Source organism: Chrysemys picta, chromosome 20, assembly GCF_011386835.1.
Source record: "Chrysemys picta bellii isolate R12L10 chromosome 20, ASM1138683v2, whole genome shotgun sequence".
Classification (NCBI taxonomy): domain Eukaryota; kingdom Metazoa; phylum Chordata; order Testudines; family Emydidae; genus Chrysemys; species Chrysemys picta.
This window is the reverse complement of record NC_088810.1, coordinates 22,664,999-22,680,650: the sequence shown is the minus strand read 5'-3', so window position 1 is coordinate 22,680,650 and position 15,652 is coordinate 22,664,999.

The window sequence follows — 15,652 nt, the reverse complement described above, 5'->3', positions numbered from 1 at the left end:
AGTCAGAGAAGCATCACCTGTCACATCTCTCCTGGTTATGGGATTCGGTCAAAGCCTCTCTGCTGTTGGTAAGGGTTCCCCTTCAATGGCCGGCTCTCTGCTAGACCCATCTGACTCTCCCCAGGACCAATATTCCGGTGGGTTCACATCAAATCAGAAAAAAGCAAATGGGCCGTGAACGTTAGCTGCCGTCCTGAAACACACTCTCCGCATCAATCTGGGTAACTCCTCCGTAACTTCGGATGCCATGTCCCCAGTTATTTTCCTCCCACTTTGATGTCCACCCCTGTCCAAACCCACCTACTTCTGTCTCCCTGCTCCCTCTCCATACAGCATGCACAGACACTGCGGCCATGGGCAGAGACTAAGACAGACTAGATCCTATTTCTTCACAGCAGGTTCCTAAGCATGGCGACCCGTGTTGCTAAATATCTCTTCCAGGAATAGAGAGGGAGACAGCTGGTGCCATATGACGGGGATCTTTCCATGACTGGATGCAATGGTCAGTTTTGTGGAGGGTTCAAATCAGCCACCAAGGAAACACACTATAGCCCAAATTAATCTCTTGCATAAATCCATCGACTGCCATGACCCTGTGAAATTGGGAAAGGGATACAAAAGCCCATGACTACACCTCATTCTGAAGGGCTTTCTTAAAAATCCCCCTGTGTGTTAGCGCTGTTTGATGGGTAAAGTGATGTAGTCACTAAAATAAAAAATCTCATTATGGAAACAAAATCTCTCCTTGTAGAAAGTTGTTCAATGTGTGTGATTCATATGTGGTTTCACTTGGAATAGAAATTCCTTGTTCAAAAAGTGAGAGAAGACTGAACTCCAAAGGTTTGTTTCATTGTTTCTAGGTTCTTGTATCATCCTCATCATCTGACACCTTCCAGTAGTTTCTTAAGCGAGCTGACTAACCTCTGTCACAGGTGTTTTATCAACTTTCAGCATCCCCGGATTAGTTTCTTCTTTCTCTCATCCTTGTCAAAGGGGAATTGTGGGAAGTGCAGTTTTGTTTTGGTTGGGGTTTGTATATGGGGATTTTATTTTTTACATGTACATCCTACTATCTGTTTATGTTACGGCTACACTACAGAGCTTGCAGCTTCTCCACTTTAGTACTGCTAGTGCAGATGTTGTAAGCTGACGGGAGAGAGCTCTCCATCGACCTAATTACTCCAACTCTCGCGAGCAGCGGTAGCTATGTCGGTGTGAGCTCTCCTGCCGACGTAGCTCTGTTCACACCAGCGCTTAGGTCGGTGTAACTTCCATCGCTCAGAAGGGTGACATAGTCCCACCCCTGAGTGACACAACATATACCGACCTCTGCTGTAGTGCATACATAGCCTTAGAGAAAGGAGGTCAAACAATTCTGTGCCAGGCACTTCTAACATTATATCATGTCTTGTGGTCCTTCAATCCTGAGCGAGTTCATTCCAGGCTCAGACCCGGTCCCTGTGAAAGCTCTGTCTCCTAACCAGATGAGCTTCACTCCCTTCATGACATTTCAAGCCCTTTCCTTTCTAAGATTTATTAAGATATTGGTGCAATGTACTTAATTACCCTAAAATGGGTTGGAAAAGTCACACACTTCGGTGAGATGGAGACATCTCCTACCAAACTGAGTAATTAACTCTTTTCCTCAAGTGTCCAAAGAATAGGAGCATTTTTGGGGTGGGAGGAACAGGCAGGTTCTGCCTGTATCCTGGTATCACTCATTAGCTTACTACCCATGGACAGGCAATCCCATTTCTGGCATTTCCCAACTTTGAGTGCTTGACTTTGGATGCTTCATGAGTAATACATGTGAGGTCACTGAATTGATTGTAGAGACTGCATGACCTACCGAGACAGATCTCGCCTAGAACAAGCCATAGCTTTTCTTCCTGCTGCAACAAACCCAATCCCTTGTAGGGCTTAGTTTCAGGAAGATGCCCAATGTTGATTTAAAGCTCCCTAGTGGTGGCAAATCCACCCCATCCACTGGGAAGCTGTCCCAGCGGACAATGACTATTTCTAGCTCACAATTTTGCGTCTTATTTCCACCTGGAATTTTTTTAAACTTCAATTCCCAGCCACTGGCTCTTGTTCTGTCCAGGTTATAGGAATATTCTTTTGGGTTATAGGAATATATACATAAAAACGGTCCTCAATATTGGTATTTCACTTCCATGGCCAACTAGAGTTCTGTGTTAGGCAGGCTTCTGCTCAATTATTTCACCGCAGTCCCGCAGAAGCAGATTACGGGTCTCTCTCCCGTGTTCCCTGCTGCCTCTGCTCCTCCTGGCTTCCTGCAGCCCCAGCACGTCTTCTGGGCACCAGCTGCCACTTCTAGGGGAAGGGTCTTTTAAAAAGACCCTTCAATCCACTTGGCTTCTTCAAAAAGCAACAGAGGGTCCTGTGGCACCTTAGAGACTAACAGAAGTACTGGGAGCATAAGCTTTCGTGGGTAAGAACCTCACTTCTTCAGATGCAAGTAATGGAAATCTCCAGAGGCAGGTATATATCAGTGTGGAGATAACGAGGTTAGTTCAATCAGGGAGGGTGAGGTGCTCTGCTAGCAGTTGAGGTGTGAACACCAAGGGAGGAGAAACTGTTTCTGTAGTTGGATAGCCATTCACAGTCTTTGTTTAATCCTGATCTGATGGTGTCAAATTTGCAAATGAACTGGAGCTCGGCAGTTTCTCTTTGGAGTCTGGTCCTGAAGTTTTTTTGCTGTAAGATGGCTACCTTTACATCTGCTATTGTGTGGCCAGGAAGGTTGAAGTGTTCTCCTACAGGTTTTTGTATATTGCCATTCCTGATATCTGACTTGTGTCCATTTATCCTCTTGCGTAGTGACTGTCCAGTTTGGCCAATGTACATAGCAGAGGGGCATTGCTGGCATATGATGGCATATATAACATTGGTGGACGTGCAGGTGAATGAGCCGGTGATGCTCCACACTGATATATACCTGCCTCTGGAGGTTTCCATTACTTGCATCTGAAGAAGTGAGGTTCTTACCCATGAAAGCTTATGCTCCCAGTACTTCTGTTAGTCTCTAAGGTGCCACAGGACCCTCTGTTGCTTTTTACAGATTCAGACTAACACGGCTACCCCTCTGATACTTGGCTTCTTCAGTTGCTCCCGTTTGGTGAATTGGGTAAGCCTCGTTCTGATTGTTGGGGGCTAATTTTATGGCTGGGATTTCGTTTTTTCTTTCTTCTGCAGAAATATATTAGTGGTCACAGGAGTGTTTTGCTGAACTATATTGAGGTTATTTCACTAATCCCATTGCAAGCCTTCAGAATGGGATTTCTGTCCATCCTCCCTCGTGCTTTTTCTTTCTGCAGTGGTTTGCAATGGCGATGCTCTCTCTGGAGAAGTGTTCCCGAGTGCACCAGCCTCTGATTATAATGAATGTTCTTGTGCATGATGCTAATGAGAAGATGATGCTGTTTGCCTTGATTTTGCATATCTTGAAGCCTCCTTTGTCTTTCAGTTTTGCCCACGTCCCAGGAAGATGGCTTACCAGCAGCAATGCAAACAGACCTGTCTGCCCCCTCCATGCTGTGTGACCAAGTGTGTGACAAAATGCCTGGATCCCTGCTACAAAGTCTGTGTGACCAAGTGTGTGACAAAATGCCTGGATCCCTGCTGTAAAGTCTGCGTGAAGAAGTGCACTAGATGTGTGCATCCATGCTCGTGTCCTCCTAAGCACGTGGATCCGTGCCCTCCCTGCCTTCCAAAATGCCCACCTGTGCAGCACTGTTGCAAAGAAAAGAAGCCCTGTTAGTGCCCACGGAACCACCGACATCTACGGAATGAAAATGAATTACAACCCCTCACGCAGTAGCTCTCTCCTCACTGCACTGGTCTGGCATTCCCCTGGCAGTGTGACGTGTTTCTGGGAATGTTTCCAGTCTCTGTCCTTACTTTGTAAACTCCTTCTGTTATCAGTGCCTAGAGACCAAGGCCTTCCCTTGGAATATGTAACCGACCGACTTTGTACCCCGGGGGTATTGCGTATGGCTGGGAAAGAGATCCTGTAACACTTGTGCTGCAGACTGGTTGTTGTTGGAAAATTTCCCCATCTGATCTCTTTTCCCATCCCGTCTTGTAACGTAGATGTGCAGGAAATAAAGCTATGATTTACAGTATTGTCTGCCTCCCGGTGTTTCAGATATAAATTGGTTGAGCTAATATATCTTTTCTTGCACCAACCTCTGTTGGTGACAGACACGAGGTTTTGAGCCACACGGAGCTCTTCTTCGGGTACTTCATTCTCTCCAGCCGTCACATGCTCTCAGACCCAGATTTTCCTTCCTTTGAACAGACCCATTCCCTTCTGGTGCCCAGAAGAAGTGGTGGGGCTGCAGGAAGCCAGGAGGAGCAGAAGCTGCAGGGAACACGGGAGACTGGACTGTTCTCTGTCTCTGCGGGACTGTGCTGAAATGGCCATGGAAGTGGAATACCAATATTGAGGACGTTTTCAATATGTTCCTATACACTATAAGCTATCGCTTCCCTCCATGTACTCTAGAGATCTCTTTAATGTGGCATACAAGGACACAACGAGAGCCAATAGCTGGGAGTTGAAGTTTTAAAAAAGTCCAAGTGGGAATAAGATGCAAAATTCTGAGCTCCAAAGAGTCGTTAAGCACTTGAACAGCTTCCCAAAGGAGAGCGTCGATTCGCCACCACTCGGAAGCTTTCATTCGAAATTGGGCATCTTCCCAAAACTGTGCTCCACTTCAAGCATAAGTGATTGGGGCTTGTTCCAGCAGGGAAAAACGCTGTCGCTAGAATAAAGGAATCTTATACATCTAAAGTCAAGCGCTCAAAAGTTGGGAAACAGCAGAAATAGGGCTGCCTTTCCATGAGTAGTTAAGCTAATGTGTGAAACTGGGATTCAGAGAGAACCTGCCAGGTTACCTCAAAAATTCTCTATTTGTCTAGCAGTCATGTGGATTTGATCTGTAAGACAAAAGGCAGAGAGTGAAACACTGTGTGATCAGTTTCTCTTTACCCTTTTCTATGAATCTTTGATTCAGCGCTTTCGCATGTAGCCCTCTCTTCCAAATTCAGTCTGTAGGACCAGGCCTAACTTAGCTATACATATTCAAAACCTCCTAATGTTTACATGGGAAAATTTTCACCACCTGTTCTTCTTGTTCAGGATTCTTGCCTTCCGAGGTAAAAAGGACAGCACTCCCAAAAGAATCAGACCGTGCTTCCTGTTCTCTGGGCTCTTGAGGAAAAGAATTAATTACTCCGTTTGGTCACCATCTCACCGAACTGTGTGACTTTTCCAGCTCATTTTAAGATAATTAAGTACATTGCACCAATAGTTCAATTAATCTTAGAGACAAAAGGGCTTCAACTGGTAGAAAGGGAGTAAAGTCATCTGGTTAGGAGACAGAGCTTTCACAGGGACCGGGTCTGAGTCTGGAATGAACTCGCTCTGGAACGAAGGACCACCAGAAACCATATCACGCTACAAGTGGCTGACACGGAATTGTTTGACCTCCCTTCTCTAACATAGACACACAGTGGGGGGTGTACATTTCAAAGCAATCCTCATAAACCAAACCCTACCAAAACAAAACTGCACTTCCCACGCAACTCCTCAGGGAAGCGGATGAGAGAAAGAACAAACCATAGGTGATTCCCCTCGCAAGCAGATGACCGAATGAATAAACCACATGAAAGAGGTGAATCATATTGCTTATGGCACTACTGGAACGCGTCAGATGTTAAGCCCTTTACCAGAAACTATAAACAATAGACTAGAATACAATAGAATACAATGGAATAGAATACAATGCTCGTATGTTGCTATTGTGCTGGATGGCACAGATATACCATGTGAATCTCAGGAAAACAAACACAGAACATTGTCTCTGGACTCTTTTCCCTCCTTTAGAAGGAAGTTATTTTATTCCAAGTTAAAAGAAATATTAATCATAGAATGTTAATACCTTTTTAATGATAGACATTTCATTTTCACGATGATATCTTTATCTTAGCTCGGTCCAGGTGACATCACTTTACCCATCAATCACCACCAAAACACAGGATTTCTAAGAAAACCTTTCAGCATGAGGAATAGCCATGGGCTTTTGTTTCCCTTGCCCAGTTTCTCAGAATCATGAAGGGCAATGGAATTATGCATGTGATGAATTTGCTCCGTAGCATGTGTCTCTGGTGGCTGATTTGAACCCTCAGCAAAACTGAGCATGTCATCCAGTCACAGAAGGATCTCGCTGGACCACACCTGATTGTCCCAGCTCTGTCCATTGTCCTGAAAGCCTAAATAGCATCACAAATTGGCAAGGTGGTAGCTGCCTTCACCAGCTTAATGGGGATTTGGCCATGAAAAATCTATAACTTAAAGCCCAGCACATGAATCTTCAGCTCAAATGCTATATCCGTCTTAACGTATGGGTGTGAAACCCACCGTAAGTTCAGACAGACACCTAAATGCCTTAAGAAATACAAGGTTTTAAATGGAATGATTTTCTAACAAATTCTGGGATTTGTCAGAGAGTTCGACAACCACTTGTGTCTAAATTGATCCTGAAAAGAAGATGGAAATAGCCAGGATATCCTTCTCTTATACGGCTGCTGCGAAGATCGAGATAGCTTTTTAGAACTTAGCCATGTAAGAAAGGAAAGCACTCTTTGCAGCCATGGAACAGTCATGGAATGAACAGTCATGGAATGAAAAGCAAATCCCATGTTGCTGTGCAATTTACTTCTCCTCCTCCTGCTTAGCTCATGTTCTCCCGGCTTTGCCTTTTTTAGTGATTTCTCTGAAACCGACGGAGTTTTATGTTAATTCTCTAACTAATGTGTAGGGATCAGAGTCTTCTCACGTAATATGTAACCGACTGGCTCTGATCCTCAGGGATATTGCTCATACCCTCGTGAATCACTCTGTACAATTCAACTGTAGCATAGTCAGTGGTGGAATAATTTGTTTCCCCAGCTCCCATCCCAACATTTAATTGTGGCTGAGCTTAAATCAAACTTGCAATGCCTAGCCTCATCTGCCTCCTAGTGTTTCCTTGATCTTCTCTGTCTTTTTAAGAGTTCCGGGCCCCATTCTGTCCGGGGCTGAGCAGCCACTCCACAAGACACAGTCCTGCTCTGAAGAGCTTGCAATCTAAATAGACCAAGAACCACAGGGGAAATAACTCGCCCGAGGTCACCCAGTAGGCCGGTGACAGAGCTGGGAACAAACTTACAGTCAAGTATCTACTAGGCCACACCAACCAGCTAAGAATCATAGAATCAAAGAATATCAGGGTTGGAAGGGACCTCAGGAGGTGTCTAGTTCAACCCCCTGCTCAAAGCAGGACCAATCCCCAACTAAATCATCCCAGCCAGGGCTTTGTCAAGCTGGGCCTTAAAAACCTCTAAGGAAGGAGGTTCCACCACCTCCCCAGGGAACCCATTCCAGTGCTACTCAAAAAGCTTTGGCCCTGTGTATCAATGTCTGTACCCCCACGGCGGGGATGGCTTGCACTTACTCATAGACTCATAGACTTTAAGGTCAGAAGGGACCATTATGATCATCTAGTCTGACCTCCCGCATGATGTAGGCCACAAAAGCTGACCCACCCACTCCTGGAATAATTCTCTCCCTTGACTCAGCTGTTGGAGTCCCCAAATCATGATTTAAAGACTTCAAATCGCAGAGAATCCTCCAGCAAGCGACCCCTGCCCAGCAAGCGACCCCTGCCCCATGCTGCAGAGGAAGGCGAAAAACCTCCAGGGCCTCTGCCAATCTACCCTGGAGGAAAATTCCTTCCCGACCCCAAATATGGCGATCAGCTGAACCCTGAGCATGCGGGCAAGATTCTCCAGCCAGACCCTCCGGAAAAAGTTCTCTGTAGTAACTTTTAATATCCCATCACTGATCATTGTTACTAATTACCAGCAATGGCACGTTATTGACCTATTGACTAAAATCACGTTATCCCATCAAACCATCCCCTCCATAAACTTATCAAGTTTAATCTTAAAGCCAGAGAGGTCTTTCGCCCCCACTGTTTCCCTCGGAAGGCTGTTCCAGAACTTCACCCCTCTGATGGTTAGAAACCTTCATCTAATTTCAAGCCTAAACTTCCCGACGGCCAGTTTATATCCATTTGTTCTCGTGTCCACATTAGTACTGAGCTGAAATAATTCCTCTCCGTCTCTGGTATTTACCCCTCAGAGTCACACCTCTTGTGCTCTGGCACCCGACACCGGTCTTGTGCAACACAGGTTTCCCGGTGCTTAGGCACCTGCTAGAGAGTGCAGGGCTGTGAGGAATTAAGGCTCTGAAGAAGTAGGATCTAGTCTGTCATAGCTGGGTTCTTAGTCTCTGTCCATGGCCGCAGTGTCTGAGCATGCTGTATGGAGAGGGAACAGGGAGACAGAAGTAGGTGGGTTTGGACAGGGGTGGGTATCAAAGTGGGAGGAAAATTGATGGAGGCACAGGGGGTTAAGGAGCAGGCTGGGGACATGGCCTCTGAAGTCATGGGGTACTTACAAAGACGATTTATTTCAGAGTAGCAGCCGTGTTAGTCTGTATCTGCAAAAAGAACAGGAGTACTTGTGGCACCTTAGAGACTAACACATTTATTTGAGCATAAGCTTTCGTGAGCTACAGAGTTGGCCTCTCAGAGTTGGTAAGACAACTCCCACCTTTTCATGTTCTCTGTATGTGTATATATATCTCCTCAATATATGTTCCATTCTATGCATCCGAAGAAGTGGGCTGTAGCCCACGAAAGCTTATGCTCAAATAAATTTGTTAGTCTCTAAGGGTACGTCTTCACTACCCGCCGTATGGGCGAGTAGCAATCGATTTATCCGGGATCGATATATCGCGTCTCGTTAAGACGCGATATATCGATCCCCGAACGCATGCACCGTCGACTCCGGAACTCCACCAGAGTGAGCGGCGGTAGCGCAGTCGACGGGGGAGCCGCGGCCATCGATCCCGCGCTGTCTGGACCCCAGGTAATTTGATCCAAGATACTTCGACTTCAGCTACGCTATTTGTGTAGCTGAAGTTGCGTATCTTGGATCAATCCCCCTCCCCAGTGTAGACCAGCCCTAAGGTGCCACAAGTACTCCTGTTCCTAAAGATGAGTTAGAATGTGTAGTGCTGGGGGAGGATAGCTAATGCTCAAGGCCCATTTACTTTTTACGGCTTGATGTGAATACAACGGAATATTGGGCCTGGGGAGGGTCAGATGGGTCTAGCAGAGAGCCTGCCATTGAAAGCCAACCCTTACCAACAGCAGAGAGACTTTGACCGAATCCCATAACCAGAAGGGATAGGATAGGATGGGAGACACTTCTCTAATTTGATACAAAACCAACTCACTCTCTGGCACTAGGGGGTGCTGTGCTACTGCAGGTGCCATCACTGTGATGACACCGAAAACCAAAATCCCAAGCACTTGTGGGTCATTGAGAGCCCATTCTAGGGCATCTTTCAGACCATTCCTGTTGCGTGACTTGTTATTCTCGCTTAGTCAGTTAATGGGCACTGTGAACTCACATGCTGCAAGGCCCTGTGGTGTGTGATCCGCCTGTGGGTTCAGATGGCACCAGCTGGATTCAAGACCCTGTGACTCAGCCTCTGAAGCTGCCGACACGGGTGTATCTTCCTCTTTGGAATTCCAGTGTGTTATTCTCACCAGCAGGGCCTCAGGGTTCCAGGAGCCAGGTCCTACCTGGAAGAGACAAGTTGGGAAATTACCTCTGGATTCTTCTAATAAAGGAATCTGTCCCCTAGTGAGTCACAATAATTAAATACCTTACAGGAGGCAGAGGGATCTCCTGGGTACGGCATTGCACTGGGAGTCAGGAGAACTGGACTAGATCCCTGCCTCTGCCACTGACCACCTGTGTGATCTTGGGCAAGTCATTTCACCTCCCCATGCCTCTTTCCCCTCCAAACCTTGTCTGTCTAGATTAAAATCTTTGGGTAGGGACTATGTGTCTGTACAGCATCTACCACAATGGGTTTCCTGTCACGGTTGGGGCCTCTCGAAACTGCAGTAATACAAATCATTAAATTAAAAATAGTCTACCACTCTTCAATATTTCTAATTGCCTGGCATTTAGAGCACATATTGAGAGCACACTCAAAGTTACTCTCCTAACGAGTCTGTTTTTCTCAGAAATCGTTATTACCCTACCAATGGAATGGAGAGAGATGAGCTGTAACCTGAACAGCGCAGGGGAAAGAAGCTTTGCGTTCAAATAACACTTCCCCTTTAATAAACTTTTCCTGGAATCACTCTGCTTGTGTTACAGTCACTTTCGCTTTAATCTTTTCTCAGACTTTGGCTCTTCGGGACTCACTGCTTGACCGTAAAGGGCTGAGCCCAGAAGCAGCGAGTGGACGCCTGCTTTCAAGGTGGAAGTCCATGAAGTAGGATCATAGATATCCAATGATGAGAGCTTCAGCTTTGTCAGGTTGGAGTACCACTTCACTCCTTGGGTTCACACATGGAAATCAGTGGTACGGCCTCCGAGAAAAGGGTAGCTCAGCATGGGAAAAGGTGGCAGAATCCAGCACACAATGTGGTGCATTGTGGAAGAGGACCTAGGACCTGCTGTGTTAGGTTTCGTTCCTGTCCCAAAGATGTTACAATCTCAATAAATCTCTGCCATGGCTTCTAATCAAGAAAGAAAGACAGACCTCACTATAGGTGAAAAGGGAACATGACCTTGCTGACACATGCATAGATTGGTTCCCATTTCCTAACTGAAATAAATTAAAACTTTCATTCCTTGACATTATTCTTCAGAACAGTCCACGTCGGTGGCAACAGGATCACAAACATGGTTTTCCCAGTCCATATTAGCATCATTCCCATTCCACACTCATGTTGATGGTATGTTAGATATGTAAAATTTTGTAATATAATGGAGATGGACAGGAGATTGCTTTCCCCACGAGGGGGCGCTGGCATCCCATATATATCAAGTTGGACCCCTACCACAGCAGCTTACCATCTGCATTAGAAAATACAAGAATTAGAATGAAATTTCAGTGCAAAATGGCAAGGAGCCACCCCTAAGTGAAGACACAATGTCAGATAATAAAGAGCCAAACTCCTTATCATCAAGAGTCACCTGACAAATATTTATTCTAGCAGTGTTAACAGAGTGGGCTGGATTTGAAGTGTCCTCCTGCTAAAAATACCAGGAAATCCATGAATCGAAGGTCAACTCTGTGTCTATAGATGCTTGGGTGGTATATCATGGAGGGAAGTTGTACATGTGCAGGCAGGGCCGGCTCTGGCTTTTTTGCCGCCCCAGGCAAAAAAGCCTCCCGCCGCCTGCTGCCGGGGAGAGCGGCGGGGAGGGCGCCAAGCCCGGCTGCGGCCCCGCTCTCCCCGGCTGGCTGGAGCACCACGGGGAGGGCGGCAAGCCGAGCTGGGGCCCCGCTCTCCCCGGCCGGTCGGAGCGCCGGGAGGAGGGTGGCGAGCCCCCTGTGGCTCCGCTCTCCCCGGGTGAGCGCCGCCCCCCCTCCAGGTGCCGCCCCAAGCACATGCTTGGTAGGCTGGTGCCTGGAGTCGTCCCTGTTTGCAGGAATGAAGAAATACCCATAATGGCTCAGAGCAAAGATCCATCCAGTCCAGTGTCCTGTCTCCAATAGCAACCAGTACCAGATGCCTCAGAGGAAGATGCAAGAAAGTCTGAAGAAAGAATTTATGGAAAAGCAAAGAATCCTGTGGTGAATTGAATTGCCTTCTTCTAATATAGAGTATGAGGATCAGGCAGAGAACTTAAAAGAGCATTTATTCCAATATGTAACGTGCATCCGCTTAAAATAATTATTTAAAATAATTAGTAACATGAGTGATGGAAACGACTAATTGAAGGCTGTGTCATTGGAACTAGATAGGATTATAAAAATCCTATCTGCATATCTGTGGGGTGCCTCATTTCCGTGGAGCAGGCCATGGAAATCATATAAAAAGGCTCGTGTCCCAGTGCTCCTCAATCCACTCGGCTTCTTCATTCGCTCCTGTTGGTGACTTGGTAAGTCTTGTTCTTTTTATGGAGAGGTAACTTCATGGGCCGGGCTTCATTTCTGGCTTTCCTTTCCTTGCTGTTCACAAGAGGGCTTTGCGTAAGTATCTTGCTGTTATTTCTCTAATCCCATTGCAGGGCTGCAGGCAGGGATTTCAGTCCATTCTCTGTAAGGTTTGTTCTTTCCCAAGTGGTTTGCAATGGCAATGCTCTCTCCACAGAAATGTTTCCCACGGCACCAAGCTCTGTTTGTGCCGAATGTTCTCCATCCATGATTTCAGGATCCCTTTTTAATGCAGGAAATTAAATTAGTGGGTGTGACAGGGAGTAGCAGGGTGGGGCTCAGTGCTTCAGAAGAGAGAAATCGGAACGAGAAGCATCAAGGCGGAGGGAGCTGTCAGAGACTTGAGGGCAAACAAGTAAGATGTGTCTGGAAGTAACTCAGACTGAAAATATATGGAGGGGATATAGCACCCAGGGCCAGTGCAACCCATTAGGCGACCCTAGGCAGTAGCCTAAGGCGCTAATATTTGGGGGCAGCGACTGCGGCGACCGGATCTTTGACCGCCCCTGTCGTTGGTGGTATTTCAGGGGTGGTACCTTCTGCCGCCTCTGTTGGGGGCGGCATTTCGGGGGCGGGACCTTACGCTAGGGTGACCAGACAGCAAGTGTGAAAAATCGGGACGGGGGTGGGGGGTAATAGGAGCCTATATAAGAAAAAGCCCCAAATATCAGGACTGTCCCTATAAAATCGGGACATCTGGTCACCCTACCTTACGCTGCCTCTGTCGGGGGCGGCATTTTAGGGGCGGGACCTTCCGCCGCCTAAGGTGGCAAAATCGCTCCTGATAGCACCTGCCCTCTCACTACCAAATTCCTTAATAATGAAAATCTGCAAAATTCTGTGGACGTCAATGGAGCTCCACTGGTTTACACCAGCTGCGGCGCTAGAGGGGAAAAGGAGAGAATCTAAGGGCCTTGCATGTGCACACATCCCCCCAATTAAAGGAAGGCAGTAAGTAGATTCCAGGAGTCACCACCCATAAAAGTCAAGCTGCTCTGTACTGGAAATACAACTCCCGATGCATTCATGCAGCCTAAGGACCTGGGAAGAAAACATTTGCACAAATGCACTTCCACTCTTGAACATTTAGTTCAGAACACAAGAGACCAAAGAAACTGACTGTTCATTTGGCCTTTTGAAAAGTTCAGCTGTGTTGGCTCAGTCAGCCCTACAGACTGTGATAATGATGATATTCTAGAGAGTATCTCTACCGGTGACACCTGCACATTCAGAAGCACAGAGTGGTTTATTTAACTCTTCCAGCAGAAAAACATTTGAATGCAGAAATGATTGATGCTTACAAATACTGCTAAACACATTCCGTTTCTCTTGCCCTGCTATTGATCTCAGGATAACTGTTTAAACCTGATAGTACATATTGCACTGAATCTTTTGCTGTCTTCTGCAGAAATTTATTACTGGTCACAGGAGTGTTTTGCTTAACTATATTGTGGTTATTTCACTAATCCCATTGCAAGCCCCCATGTTTGTTCTTTCTGAAGTGGTTTGCAATGGCGATGCTCTCTCTGGAGAAGTGTTCCCGAGTGCACCAGCCTCTGATTCTGCTGAATGTTCTGGTGCATGATGCGAATGAGAAGATGATGCTGTTTGCCTTGATTTTTCTTATCTTGAAGCCTCCTTTGTCTTTCAGTTTTGCCCACCTCCCAGGAAGATGGCTTACCAGCAGCAATGCAAACAGACCTGCCTTCCCCCTCCATGCTGTGTGACCAAGTGCACTACCAAATGCCTGGATCCCTGCTGCAAAGTCTGTGTGACCAAGTGTGTGACAAAATGTGTGGATCCCTGCTGTAAAGTCTGCGTGAAGAAGTGCACTACATGCGTGCATCCATGTCCGTGCCCATGCCCTCAAAAGTGCCTTCCATGTCCTCCATGCCCTCAAAAGTGTCCTCCATGCCCTCAAAAATGCCCTCCGTGCCCTCCATGTCCTCCATGCCCTCAAAAGTGTCCTCCGTGCCCTCAAAAATGCCCTCCGTGCCCTCCATGTCCTCCATGCCCTCAAAAGTGTCCTCCGTGTCCTCCGTGCCCTCAAAAATGCCCTCCGTGCCCTCCATGTCTTCCATGCCCTCAAAAGTGCCCTCCATGCCCTCCGTGCCCTCCAAAATGCCCACCTGTGCAGCACTGCTGCAAAGAAAAGAAGCTCTGTTAGTACCCATGGAACCACCGACGTCTACGGAATGAAAATGGATTACAGCCCCTCGCGCAGTAGCTCTCTTCTCACTCCGCTGGTCTGGCTTTCCCCTGGCAGTGTGATGTGTTGCCAGGAACATTTCCAGTCTCTGTCGCACACTGCTTCTGCTTCTGCTTCTCCTATCCAGAGGTCAATGCCTTCCCTTGTAACAAGTAGCTGACCGTCTTTCTGCCCCTGGGATATCAGCTGTGCCTGGGACAGATCCTGTTACACTTGTGCTGTAGTCTCTTTAGTGTTGGTGATTTCCCCCCTCTGGTCTCTTTTCCCATCCTGTCTTTTAATGGAGATGTGCTACAATAAAAGCTACGATTTCTGGCATTGTCTGCCTCCTGGTGTTTCATTCTCCTTAGCAGAAGGACCTGCTGCAGAAGTCACCATACTGTGGGCGAAAGCTCTGAAATGAGGTCTTATTACATCAGTCGAACCTACCTCCAATTTATTTTTATTGTCGTGGATACTGAATAGAGAAAACTGGGGCTTGGCCGTCCTAGAAAACCAGTTGGGAAATCGAGTAAAAAAAGCCTCTTTTAAGAGAATAGATCTTAGTCTTCCACAGAGTTCATGCCCCCTTCAACAGGGGGTTACTGATGCTATCCATAAGCACAGACATGGACTATACATTATGGGGGAGACTTTTGCAAGCACCAAGTGCAATCAGCATTGCCTTTAAAAATGTACACCTCTGTTCCACATTTCCTGGAAACGCGATTGCTGTATTTCCCTATCTACATTTTCACCTTTAAATTGCATAAGGCGAGAAGGGACCATTACGATCTAGACTGACCCCCTGCACAATACAGCACAGAGAATTTCACCCAGTCACCCCTGTACACTTATACCCCATATCTTGTGATTCACTAAAGCATCTCTGCCAGAAAGGTCTTGATCTGAAGATTTTTAGTGATGGAGAATCCTCCCCCTTCCCTTGGAATGTTTTTTCAATGGTTAATCAACCTCCCTACCACAAATTCATACATCTGACAAACCTTTGCAAGTTACTGTAGTTCTCGTCCTCTTGTTCGCTCATGTTCTCCTGAGCTTTGTTAGTTATTTCACAGAAGGTTTCAGAGGTTTATCCTTCCACAAACTGTTAATTCTCTTATGGGATCAGAACCTTCCCATGTAGGTACCCCTCAGACATTGCTCACATCCTAGCAACTCACTCTGTACAATTCCACTGTCGTGTCTTCAGCACTGGAATCATTTCATCCCCCAGCTTCCATCCAACCTCGCATTATTGTTATGTTGAAATCTAACTTGCAATTCCTGGAATCATCTGCCTCCTGGTGTTTGCTTTGCCCTCTCTTTGTCTCTTTAATCACTGCTTGGCTCCTGTCTCACCC